The 13,891-nt window shown below is 41.2% G+C and overlaps 1 pseudogene; it reads left to right on the forward strand.

The window, feature by feature from the left end:
- The first annotated feature begins 2,158 nt into the window (after window positions 1-2,158).
- LOC101048207 (zinc finger protein 248-like) lies at window positions 2,159-3,703 on the forward strand (annotated as a pseudogene).
- The last annotated feature ends 10,188 nt before the right edge of the window (window positions 3,704-13,891 follow it).

Consider the following 13,891-nt stretch of genomic DNA (forward strand, 5'->3'; position numbering starts at 1 on the left):
TCATCAAAACTGCAAGCTCTCCCCTAGTTAAAACTTTATCCATCTCCCAAAACAGTAGAAATTGACTCCTACGGTAGGCAAGAGCGTCAATTTCTCGATACTTCTTACTCCATCTCCTACCCCATTCATTAGTTTCTAATTGTGGATATTTGGGGTCCAGCACAGGGGGACAGGAGGAGGGATGGAGGGAAGGGCTTACTTGGAGGGAGAAGTTACTCGGGGCATTGGTGCCCTGTGGCGTGGTGGTGCCCTCTGCAGACTTTTACTCTCCCGTAGCTCTGTGGCTGTCTCTTTGGAGAACCTCTTGCCGGGCACCTCCACATCTAATCTTTTCGACATAGTTAGATTCCTGTCATTCAGCTGGCTGCTTAGAGCTCTCCGCTCAGCCCTGACTTCCAGCAGCCAAAACCTGTCCATCAGGATAAGTGGGCAACTGTCCTTTGCACAGCTTCTTAGAATTTGGCATGAATGAACAGTATGAACTCAGCTTCCCAAGGAATAACCCAAAACACAACATTTTCAGTTCTCTTAGTGCAGAGCATGAACAATTCTACCCATCAGAGGTGCCATGTGAGGCTTTCGCACTGAAGCTGAACGTGAGCAAACAGGCAGGTGGGCATGGCCTCGACGATGCCAGTGGGCATGTCCATAGGTGGGTGTGGCTTCCGTAATGCCAGTGCGGGTGTCTCCAGGTGCCGCTCTGCCCTGGAGTCGGTGGAGGTGGAGGGCTGGCATCAGCTCCCTTCTCAGGCCAGTCTCTCTGGTGAGGTTCTGACACTTGGTCCTGGGAGAGCAGACTAGGAATATATTCCCAGGATTTTGTTAAGTCACTAATGTCCTCTGATAAATTCCTTTCTATTGAGGCCGACTGACAGGGCTTCTGTCATCTGCAACTAAGAACTCTTAGCAAGCTTGAATTCCTCCACCCCCAGGAGAGGATCATTGAACCAGTTCCCTCTGAGGATGACTCTAGGCCGGCTTCCCTTCAGGAGCCGCATCCAAGGGGTTCACTGTCGTCAACGTGCAGCCTGCTCAGACACCACCGCCTGTCTCCACGCTACCATCAGAGAAAGGTGACTGGCCCAGCCCCACTCCTTCAAACTCTTCTTGTTGAGAGTCACAAACGGTCCCTGTCCCTGCACCCCATGAGCTCTAAGAGACTCTTCACATCTCTGCAAGCAGCTCTCCAAACACATCCCTCACTAGGTTCCAGGTGAAGGGAACACACTCCCTTCCCTATTCCTGTCTAGTGTTCACAGAAAGGCCCAGCACCCCCATGGTGCACCCCAAGAGTTTCTGATTCTTCACTGGACTCCTCGCCTCTTTCTTCTCTTCTCCTATAGCCCAGGCATGCTCGATGGGCTAAAGCTGGCCTGGCAAGCTTTGCAACTTCATAGCACGTTCTGCATGGCCGGCTTTGGGGCTTCAGGGAAAATAACTCTACAATATGCCTGTACGTCCCTGCCTTCCCCGCAGCTTCCCGGCTCATCCCTCCCCAGCCTCCAGTCCCTCATGGGAAACAATCCCTGGCCTCTGGTCACACATGACCAGGGAGTGGTGATATCCCGAAGCCACTGAAGTCTGTGTGACGGTGAAAGGTTTGGAACATAAGAGAGAGAACCTAAATTGGAAGTCAATCAATAAGAAATAAATGTTTACATTCACTCATTGAAAAGTGTCATTTCTAAGCTCAACACATATCAGAGCCACACATGGAGACCTCTCCCTCCTCTACTATGCAGAAAACAAACAAACAAAAATCCCAAGAGCAAATGTCACTCAAAGATGTACGTGTGGACTTCACCCAGCAGGAGCGGTGTCTGCTGAATCCTGCTCGGCAGATGCTGTCCAGAGAGGGGATTCTGGAAACAGCAATCTGGTCTCAGCTGGGTATTGCATTACTAAGCCAGAAGAGATCTTCAAGATAGAGCTAGGGGAGCCCTGGACATTAGAGGAAGGATTCCCAAGCCAGTGCCACCCAGAAAGGAACTGCAAAGTTGATGACCTGTCCCAAAGTGGCCAGAAAAAAACAAGAAAAGTATTTTTCGGAGCTTGTGTTAACCAAAAGCAAAACAGTAAGCATAGAAGGTATTTCAATTTGGGTACAAACCCTGTTTCTTCGAGAAATTTTCCTTATAAAATATGTGACATGTGTGAAATGAGTTTGAGAAATATTTTGTGCTTCATTATTGATCAAAAGAACGGTTCCAGAAAGAAGCCTGATGCGTTTAATGTATGTGAGAAATTCCTCCTTGATAGTAGGCATGAGAAAACTCCTATTGGAGAGAAATTGTATAAATATGATCAAAAGAGGGATGTCATTAATCATCACCAGGATCTCAGCTGCCAATTTTTGACCAACCTTTTGAGTACAATAAAAATGGACAAGACTTCCACTTGCAGGCAGCCTTTTTTTTTTTTTTTTTACAAGTTAGAGTTAATCTTGGATAGGAGAGACATTCTAAATATAGCGAGTGAGGAAGAAACTTCACTGTTGAAAGCTCAATATATCTCAAATAACTCATTTGTAAATGGAGCCATATGGGTGCAGTATTTGTGAGAAGCCCTTGTATTGATTTTAGATTGGGGCATCAGAGAACTCTTATAAGGGAGAATTTTTTTTAAGACAGAGTTTTGCAACAAAAAGAAAAAAAAAAAGAGTTTTGCACTCGTCACCCAGGCTGGACTGTAGTGGCAGGACCTCGCTCACTGCAACCTCCACCTCTCAGGTTCAAGCGAGTCTCTTGTCTCAGCCTCCTGTGTAGCTGGGACTACAGGTGCATGCCATCACATCTGGCTAATTTTTTTTGTATTTTTAGTAGTGATGGGGTTTTGCCATGTTGGCCAGGCTGGTTTCAAACTCCTGGTCTCAAGTGATTCACCCACCTCAGCCTCCCAAAGTGCTGGGATTACAGGTGTGAGCCACTGTGCCTGGCCTAAAAGGGAAAATCTTTCTGAGTACAACAAATATGAGATATCTTCTGTGACAATTCAACTTTCAAGATCCATCAGGGAGCTTGCACAAGAAAGATTCCCCGTGAATATCAATTGAGTGACAAAACCTGGGAAAACTCAATGCTCTTTAAACGTCAGATAGTACACATGGGGAGAAGGCCTCTGACCACAACGCAAATGTGAATGATTTCAGCAAGAAGTCACATCTCACCCAGCTTTGGAGAGCTCACTCAGGAGGAAAAAAAATCTACGAATGTGGTGAACGTGGGAAAACCTTGTCACTCTGCATCAGAGAACACTCACAGGAGAGAAACCCTATGCATGTACCGACTGTGTAAAAGCCTTTTGCCAGAAACCACATCTTACCAACCATCAGCAAACACACACAGCAGAAAAGCCCTATGAATGTAAGCAATGTAGAAAAAAGTTCTGTGCAAAGTCAAACCTCACTGAACATCAGAGAACTCACACAGGGCAGAAACCCTATAAATGCAAAGCACATGGGAAATCTTTCTGCCCTAGGCCAGCCCTCACCGTCCATCAGGGAACACACACAGGAGAGAAACCCTTTATATGTAATGAATGTGGAAAATTCTTCTGCGTGAAGTCAAATCTCATTGTCCATCAAAGAACTCACACAGGAGAGAAACCCTTGAAATGTTGTGAATGTGGGAAAATCTGTGAAAAGTCAGCTCTCGCTGAACATCAGAGAATCCACAAAAGGCTAAAAGGTCTTTCCACATCCTGAATGTTAGAAGCCTTCATACACACCTGTCAAATTTTTGTTCGGTTTTTAAAACTGAGACTAGAGAAAGCAAAGAATGTCAGAAATTGCTAGAAAATAACTTCTTGTTTGAATGTATGAAAGCATTCAAGAAAAATTAAACCTTTTCATTAGGAAATTTGTACTGAGGGAAATTCTATTTATCTGAGTAATGCAGCAAAAACCTTTATCTAAAATTTATGTTTAGTGTCAGATTCCAAATGTAATACCAAAATGTTATTGTAAATATAATGGACAATATTCATTTACTCAACGTCACTGTGGAATCTGAAGTGTATAAACGTTGAATGACATAGCATTAAACATATATGTGAAAAGTCCCTGACGTTTGTAGACTTTATATGAGTATGCTAATTTGGTATGCTTCATTTCCATATTGCAATCCAACAGGAGAAATTACACACCCTTAGTTTAGTAACTATTATGGTATGTGCTAACATTTCTCACACTAAATACGACTGGTATCTTTATAGGCTGACATAATTATATGTGTGCATGTACTTATGTCTTTGTATATATATGATTGTATATGTAATTATATTTGTTCACACATACTTAAGTATAATGATGTGCTACGTCACCTCATACTGACTTAAAAGTGATACTGACTGTTAGGTTTTCAGTAATTTTGTGAGCCAGTTATTAAACACAGTCATTATTTAAAACATATAAATTTATGGTTAAATTATCTTAAAAACAAAGGTAATAAATACCCAACACTTACCACCCCCTAATTAGGTTGCTACGTTTCACTGCGATCTTTGTTGTTTAGGTTACTTACATTACCAACTGTATGCCGAAAATACTATACACAGCTACTGCTACTGCCCGTCTCTTCCCGACTCCACATTCAGTACTATGTTGCTGGTAGCTTGGACATAGCGGGAGTATTTACACCATCAAGATCGGCAAACTATTAATCAAGGCTGGTATCTTCTTCAGAGAATTGGCTGTCAAATATTTACCAGCACACCACCATATCGACATGACAACGTGTTTGATAGCATAAACCACATACCCCTTTTTCTATTTCCTGTCACACATAAATGCCTCTGGCCATTACTGCTGAACTGTCTCTTCAATAAAGAAGCCAAAAAATGTTTTTGTGAGGTTTTTAACTACCCCTGAGTCAGTCCTATTCTAAATACTATCAGACTCTCTCTGCAGGTTGGCCAGTATATGTTTTAAGTGAAATACTATTTCACAAGCAACTATATTACATACCTTGCCTCTGACAGTTTCCTGGCATATGTGAATGAGTATGGCTGTTATTACTAACCTAGCACTTCAGTAAAGAAGTGTGAAACAGTATTTTTTGGAGGTTTTTCAGCTGCCTCTGGGTCAGTGAGTAATGTAAATGCTGTTAATAAAGATGGTATTTACATAAATTATGCAAAGGTTAACATCAGTTGTAAACAGTAGTACTCACTGCACTCTACAAATAAAAAGTGGTGGTATGTTAAAAAAAATAAGAAACTCTACAATAGTCTTTTAAACATCCTATTTAATATAAATAGGCACCACGAATTAAATTTGTCAAGATAAAGCCATACCAACATTAGCATTTGGTACAAGATTTCAAGTTTTCATCACGTTCTCATTCAATAAAATTGACCATTCCAACATTTTCTGTTTGTGCTATCAGCACTGAAAACGCACATCCACCGTGTTGACAGCAGCTAACAGACTGACTCACATGGAGGCATCGCAGGCTGCATTGAGCTGACGGGTTGTCAAACCAGTGAATGGGCAGGGATGATGTCAGAAGACCTTTCTATCACAGCTGCCTGCAGCTGGTCTTCATTCTACGGAATGCCCGGTATGCCGTGAAAAGCCAGAAGAAGAAAATCTTACCTATTCTTAACCTGTATGGAAGCCAAATCTCTCAAGGAGTCCTGGCCTCAGGGAAACAGGTTTACACACTATGTCTATCATTTTTTCCCACCAGCTATTGCAGAAGCCTTGGATTTTCCATCTTCAAAGTTCCTCCCAGCAGTTTCTGGGAGTCCCCTGGAGATAGGTGGCATGTACTCGTGGGACGGTCCTCTCTGCTTCCTGGGCACATGCCATGCTTTTCCTCTGCAGCCCTAGGTTCCTAGAAAGAACTATAGCAAAAGCTTCTTACGCTCACGAAGGCACACCACACAGATTGCAAAGGTCTGATCAACCCACGCAAGGTTCCATAAAGCCACTGCACAATGGAGCACTGCCACTCGTGGATGCTGCCACCCACGCCACAAGCCCAAAATGGCACCAAAGCCACTCCACCTTCTCTGTCACTAGGGGGAAACTTCTGTCCCTCCTGGAGTGGCAAGCTATAATGTGGTTCCCAAAGCTCATGTGCCTTGGGCCCCCGGAGTCTCTATAGATTCCAGGGAAACTGCTCTTCATTGAGACGCATGGGAACCTTTGTGTAAGCCCAGGTCTAGATTAAAGCCTATGGTGAAAGTAGCTTAGTTCTAATGGAGAAAACTGACTTTTCACAGATTCAAAGCCACAACCATTTTTCAGAGGAAAAGTCATGTAGACTGGTCCACAAACTTAGCCAATCAACTTGGAACACTTACTAAATGTCAATTGAAGCAGGAGAGTTGATTTTTTAAGTGAAGGACTATTAATATTGCTGGATAGAACACAGTGGTCTTTCAAAATGGAAAGAACCCTTAAAGAAACCCTGTTCTTGGTACTCCTGCCCCATGGGGCTACCCCTACTCCCCACCCTCTGAGCATCTCCCATGACCACAAAACAGTGTACACAAATCCCTGCAGCCCAAGCATCCTGCCCTGGTTTTTCTGGCCCCAGATACCTCACTTTACCTCCTCCTGGGACCCCAAGTTCTAACAATCTTCCTGGATTTTATCTGAATTATCATTATACCTAACAAAACCAAGACCCTCCATGTGACCTATTATACGATAGGCAATACGTCATATTACAGCCCATGATGGCCAACTGGAGAAAAGACAATTCAATTCTCTATTGCACACGCGTGCTGACCACCTGCTAAGTGACGAGCAGAGAATGAACAGAGATGAATCAGACTGACTTCATGGAGTTTACCGTCGTCCTGAAAGCGCAGTGGAGCATAGAGTGTAGGGGACAAACTAGAAGCCAGGTTCCTCCACTTAATTCACTTTATAACCCTTTGACAAAAGAATTAACTTTCTTGCATGTTTACTCATCCTGAAAAAGGAGTTAAGAAGAGAATCTAATGCTTGGTATTTCTGTGAAGAAGTAAGTCGATACACATAAAACACTCATAAAGTGCCTAACACTATGAGCACTTAAAATAATTATAAGTGGAGACAGATGCAGACATAACTGCCTACGATATGATAAAATAAAATATTTGGCAGAGATTTAAAAGTACAAAAAACTATACACAAATATATAGATTTATTTGTATGTATATATACATATCTGTGTATATACGTGACACCTATGTGATATATGTGTGACATAATATATGACACATGTGATATGCATGTGACATATAAATATATGTGACATATATCACATATGTGATATTTCACATATTTAACATATATGTCACATATATATCTCCATATGTATTTGTGAAATATATATATCACAAATATGTATATTTGTGTATAGTTATTTGTATTTTTACTTCTACGAACTTGCTTGAGCCAAAGCTACGTCCAGCACTAAGATTCAAATGTGTATGCACCCATATATATTTACTGAATGCCCACAGGGTATCAGATACTGAGCTGGGGCTGGAAGACAGAGGGGTGCAAAGGACTCGTGGAGATTCAGTCCTGCTCTGGAAACCCTGTGTAGTCAGAGGCTTGGGCTGGAGAATTAGAGACACAGATCTGCCAAATGTTTATTTGTGTGAAGAGCTAAAGAATCTCTTTGGAAAAAAAAAAAAGTTCATCCTACAGCATTAATCATTCACCAGGTGAGGCATGGGTTATCTATCGGTCCACCCGTGGTTTCGTTATTCTCCAGCCAGCTGTGGCCAAGTGGGTGGGATCACGTGGTACAAAACAGGCACTGCTTCTTCCTTAGGGCTGTAGGCAGGGCAGGTAGACTGGGCCCAGGTGTTGGCATTGTTTAATACCAGCAGGCAGGTGTGAAAGATCACTTGGGCTTACAGGGCAATGTGGCCTGGGGAACAGGGTGGTCATTCGCGCCAGTCTAAATACAAGAGGATAGTTGGTGTAACGATTGGTTGTTTTTGTAACACTGTCTTCTGACATCTTTATGTCCTTTAATTTCTACTGTTCATTCATGTATTTTACCTTGAGGGAAGGTCAAAATAAGCTCACAACCTTTCTCATCTCCCAAAATATCTTCCAAACTTCCAACTCCCAAGAAAAAGGTGCTCTTTTGACTTCCCGTTTCTGTCCACATCGCTATTTGTACTCTCCATTGCACAGAAAACCGGAGGCTCTATTTGACATCACGCTTTTATTAGGTCAGTTGCTAGTCCCTCTGGGAGTGGTCCAGAGTAGTCAAAGGGGCTTGGCTTTTGGAGTCCTCCACACTTGGGTAAAAAGTCCAGCTCTATCACTCATGAAACATGTGACCTTTAATAGGATATTGCATTGATCCAAATCTCAGTTTCATGATCAGCAAAATAAGACTAATAACTTCTACCTTATAATATCACCGTGGGTTAAATAAATACTGTAAGGAAGTCCCGTGGCACAGGGCTGCATATAGTGAACTCTCAGTAATCATAGCTGTTATTTTCTACACCTGATAGGTATTTCACATCCATTGTCTCGTCTTGTTTTCTCTAACACACCCTGGAATGACAATAATAACCTCCTTGTCTTCCATTGTTTTCCTCCCCAACCCATTATATACCCAGCTGTCAGAAGGCGTGACTACGAGCAGTTCCAATCCCTTCGTTGAGTAGACTGGAAATCTTTCATGACTCCTCCAATGCCAACCCAATAAAGAAAATGTGGACCCTTTTGTTTTTCAGATTAGCTCCCCCTCCTTCCTTCCTATGAAAGTCTCTGACCTACTCAAACTGGATGTGTCACCAAAAATATGAAAAATTAGCCAGGCGTGGTGGTGTGTGCCTGTGGTCCCGGCTACTCGGGAGGTTGAGGCAGGGGAATTGCTTGACCCTCGGAGGTGGAGGTTGCAGTGAGCTGAGATCACGCCACTGCACTCCAGCCTGGATGACAGAGTAAGACTCTGTCTCAAAAATAAATAAGTAAATAAATAAATAAAAAGAAAAGAAAACAGTATAAAGAAAAAGATGTCTGTGCTTTTCTTTACACTGTTTTCTTTTCTTTCTATATTTTCATATTTTTGGTAGAAACTGGGTTTCACCGTGTTAGTCAGGATGATCTCAATTTCCTGACCTCGTGATCCACCCGCCTTGGCCTCCCAAAGCGCTGGGATTACAGGCATGAGCCACCGCGCCCGGCCTTCTTTACACTGTTCTCTCTGCCTAGAAGGCACTAGGCTCCTCCTTCCTTTCTATCCACATTCTACCCATTCTTCCATGTTCCATTTTATTTCGCTTCACTCCTGATGTCTTTCCAAATCACCAGCTGAAATCAACATTCTTTCTGAATTTCCACAGAACATTTTAGCACCTTTCCTAGGGTATAGGTCACCTTCTATATTACAGTGGCATTATCAGTGTAACAGCCTCAATTCTTTCACAATACAAAGCAGAAAATAAATAAATACGTTCAAGTCCTAGATCTGGCCTAAGGCCTTAAAAAGGATGAGAGTTACAAGAACCCTTTCCTTCATGGCTTAAAGATAAAATACCATGTTTGGGATGATAAGACCCTACTGTCAGGGATCCAAATGATTGAATAGGGCTTTGTGCCTGAGGCAGACAGTCACTTTATAGGTAGCTTCTCCTTCTAGAAAAGTCTGAATTTGAACCTTATCAAAAGAGAATAGTTGGAAAAACTAGAATTTGAAAGATGCTAAGAAGCCACATGAGACACCAGTAAATAGACACCCTGAGGCAGAAGCTGGGAGTGAACAAGAACCAAGAGGTCGAGCAGAAAGCAGAGAGCAGGAAGTCAGCCACGGTAGTGGACACAGACTGCGTCCAGCGAAAGCAGCAGCAGAAGCGGAGGCATCGGCAAACCAACCGCAAAATCCGTTTCTGAGACCTGGAATGGCGTGACGTCCTTCTAGATCTCTGCTGGGCAGGCTTTTAACTGATGTTGACTTTCTGTGCTTTTTAAATAGCTAAGTACCACTACAGTAAACACTCACCACCTTGGGCAAACAAGTCTTTGTTCTGAACAGTCTAGAAGAGCCTTTTATAGAACACCCAGACATGAACTTGTTCTCTCAGTACCTCTATTTTTCCCTTGAGAGTCAAATTTAGTGCTCTCTGTCTTGGCCCATAGCCTGTTAGTGAAATGCAGAAATTCTTACGGCCTTTCATACTGTCCAAACAGCAAATATCCTGGTAAATTTCTGAGACTTTCTTGCCTACATCCTAACCTTGGCACCATGTTGCTCAATACCATATTGTTTCAAAGTTCCGGCTCATCTCAGGTTTCCTAATGACCATTTGTCAGCTTCATAACCCAACAGGTTACTCAAGACCATTTTCCCAACTACTTTTTTTTCTTTTGCACACTGGAAAATAAGGAATATCTCAACCTTATAGGTGAGACCATTGAGGCATGGACAGAATGAAGCCTGGCAAGAGTACTGTAGTTTAGAAGCAAAAATGTAAATTAGAATTCCTAAGATGTCCCAGCTATTCTTATCTAGCCTTATGTGACTAAACCAAGATGAATGGACATCCATTTTTAAAAATAAGGAAGGAAGGAGAGAGAGAGAGATGAAGGGGGAAGAGAGAGGCAGAGGGAGAGGGAGTAGAAAAACCCATTCTCAAAAGTGGGTAGTAACTGAAGCAGCAATTTAGCAAAATGATTGACTTCCTCCAAGGAGTCCTTTCGACATTTTCAGAAAATGACAGATCCCAAGCACTTACCTGATACATCAAGCTCCATGGACAGAAGCAAATGTTTCATCTCATCACGGAAAGGATCTGAAGCCAGTGGGCTGCCCTGCTTTTTCACCTCTGAATTTTACCGTGTCAACAAATTATCTCTGTTCAAGTGGTCCTGTGTGGGTTGAGAGCCAAATAGACAGAGACAAGTATGTGTCCAAATAATTAAATGGAAGCATCTGGCAGAAGAGATTTAATCCTCAAAAAAATCATGAGATCAATCTTATCACCATTTTAGAGATGACTAAACTGAGTCTGAAAGACCATAAATAAATTGTTTGTGACACCCTAAGAAGTAGAAAATCAGAGCCTCAACTCTCCCTCGTCTCACTCCTGATTCCATCTTTTGTCCACTGCTGCATGACACGGCCTCTTTATAGCCTGCTTTTTGGAGGAAACTGGTTGTTACCTACATATCAGTTTTCAACCAGACATAATTACTCTGTAAACCATAGTTTTAATCAAAATGGAATTTAAAAAAAAGAAAAAATTATTCTGAGTTCACATAGGCATTATGATGTGTTGAGCCTAGCACAGTAATTTAACAATAATCTAGTAGCATACAATCAGAAAACAGAAGTGGACATTAGCCTTCAAATAAATGTTACATCACACACCCAGAAGCAATTAAGATTAGACAAGAACCTCCAGTTACTTTGAATGAGTTTCCTTTTGTGTGTGTGTGCTTATCTCCTGTGCTCTCTTTTTTCTTTTAGGTAGTAAAACTACTTTTTCATGGGAGAAACACATTCCATTGTTGACCTCGAACCTCTTCGCCTGGCCATTCAAATTATTACGTTCTCTGAGGCACATAATTGGCTCAGGCATAACCTTTGACCTAAGCAACGCTAATCAGAATCATCTCTGAAATTTTACATATGGACACATTTATAAATTATTAGCCAAAAGGATGCAAGCTCTGGCTTTCCAGCAGTCATATTTTCAGGACACATAAAGTCCAATGAAGATAACATAGATTATTAGAGATAAGCAAAGCGAAGTGATCCAGAGAAAAATAGAGTCCTGATTTGCATGCTAGATCAAGCCATATCTGATGTAAGCCCTGTCTTAGGACTGTCCAACAATAACAGAAAATATTATTCCTATTAAGATGAATTTCAGTTACAAGCAACCAAAAGCATCCTATCACAAACAACACCAAATTCCAGTACTTCTATACAAACTGGTGTGTGGTTCAAATGTGTCTGGCAGACGAGAGAGTGACAGAATGTGAGTATTGTATGTTCAAATAGGGCAGAATCAGGAGTGAATTCACCCATTCGATGCAGAGATGTTTGGGGAAGAATAGAGTGATCAAAGTAATGAGAACTGGTTAGAAGCGCACTTAAACATTTTAAACTAACATTTCTTGGGAATTTTTGGAGATGATTAATGTAAAATATATTTATTGGAATAAATTTGGAAAATACAGCAAAACATAAGGAAAGAGTAACAAATCCTGAGGTAAACATCATTAATATTTTTATAAACATATGAATTAGTAGGATATATTAGGAACTGGCAAACTTTTGCTGCAAAGATCCAAAGAGTAAACCTTTAGGCTTTGTGAACCATAGGGTCTCTAATGCAACCTGCCATTGCAGGGAAAACACAGCCATAAACAATTCAACAAGGAATGTGTGTGGTTGTGTTCCAATAAAACTTTATTTACAAAATCAGATGGTGGGCCAGATTTGTCCATAATCGGCTGACCCTCCTGATTAGAATTAGCTGCTCTAACAAAAACTCAAAATGGCAGCAACATAAGCAAACAAGCAGCACACTCCCCTCTCAGGAACAGATTGGGCATAAATACGGTTATGCATTGCTTACCAATGGGGATACGTTCTGAGAAATGTGTCATTAGGTGAGTTCGTTATTGTGAGAACATCATAGAGTGTACTTACATACTAGTGTACAAAGCTAGATGGTGTAGCCTACTACACAACTAAGCTATGTGGTGTGGCCTGTTGCTCCCTGGATACAAATCTGGACAGCATGTGACTGTACTTAATACTATAGGTAACCAGAGCACAGTGGGAAACATTTATGTATCTAAGCATATCGAAACATAGAAAAAGTACAGCGAAAATATGGTATAAAAGATTTTTTTTAATGGTATATATGTATAGAGCGCTTACCATAAATGGAGCTTGCAGGACTGCAAGTTGTTCCGGGTGAGTGTGAATAGGTGGTGCGTGACTGCGAAGGCCTAGGACATTACCATCTACACTATGTGCTGTCGATTTTATAAACACTGTTTACCATCTATACTATATGCTGTAGACTTTATAAACACTGTACACTTAGCCTACACTAAATTTATAAAAAAGTTTTTTTCTTTCTTCTAGAATGTATTAATCTTTGCTTACTATAATTTTTTACTTTATAATCTTTTTAATTTTTTAAAAAAAATTTGACTCGTACAGCTTAAAACACACATTGTACAGCAATACAAAAATATTTTCCTTCTTCATATCCTCAGTCTATAGGCTTTTTTCTATTTTTGACATTTTTATTTCTTTTTTTGCCTTTTAAACTTGGATGTTAAAAACTAAGACACAAACACACACACTGGCCTAGGCCTCCACAGGGTCAGGGTCACCAATATCACTGTCTTTGCCCTCCACATCTTGTTCCACTGGAAGGTTTTCAGGGGCATGGAGCTGTCATTTCCTAGGATAACAGTAGTCTTTTGTACTTCTGGAAGTACTTTGCTGCAGCTGTTTTACAGTTAACTTTTTAAAAATAAGTAGAGATAATACATTTTAAAACAACAATAAAAAGTATAGTAAATACATGAACAAGTAACAGTCATTTATTACTACTGTACAGAATTGTATGTGCTAGATTTTTTATTTCCGCAGGTTATTGGGGAACAGGTGGTATTTGGTTACAGGAGTCAGTTCTTTGGTAACTCATTCCTTTCTACGGCTGAGTAATATTCCATATGGTATATATTTATATATACCATATGTGTATATATATATGTGTATCCTGACAGTGCCATGTGTGTCAGCCCATGTCAACCAAGATGGGTGATTATGAAATGCCAGACTTCTAAAATAAATGTTTTAGAATTCAATGGGTAAATAAATGCTGCTTTGGGGAAAAAAAAAAAAAAGGGCCGGGCGCGGTGGCTCAAGCCTGTAATCCCAGCACTTTGGGAGGC

Source organism: Saimiri boliviensis, chromosome 3, assembly GCF_048565385.1.
Source record: "Saimiri boliviensis isolate mSaiBol1 chromosome 3, mSaiBol1.pri, whole genome shotgun sequence".
NCBI lineage: Eukaryota > Metazoa > Chordata > Mammalia > Primates > Cebidae > Saimiri > Saimiri boliviensis.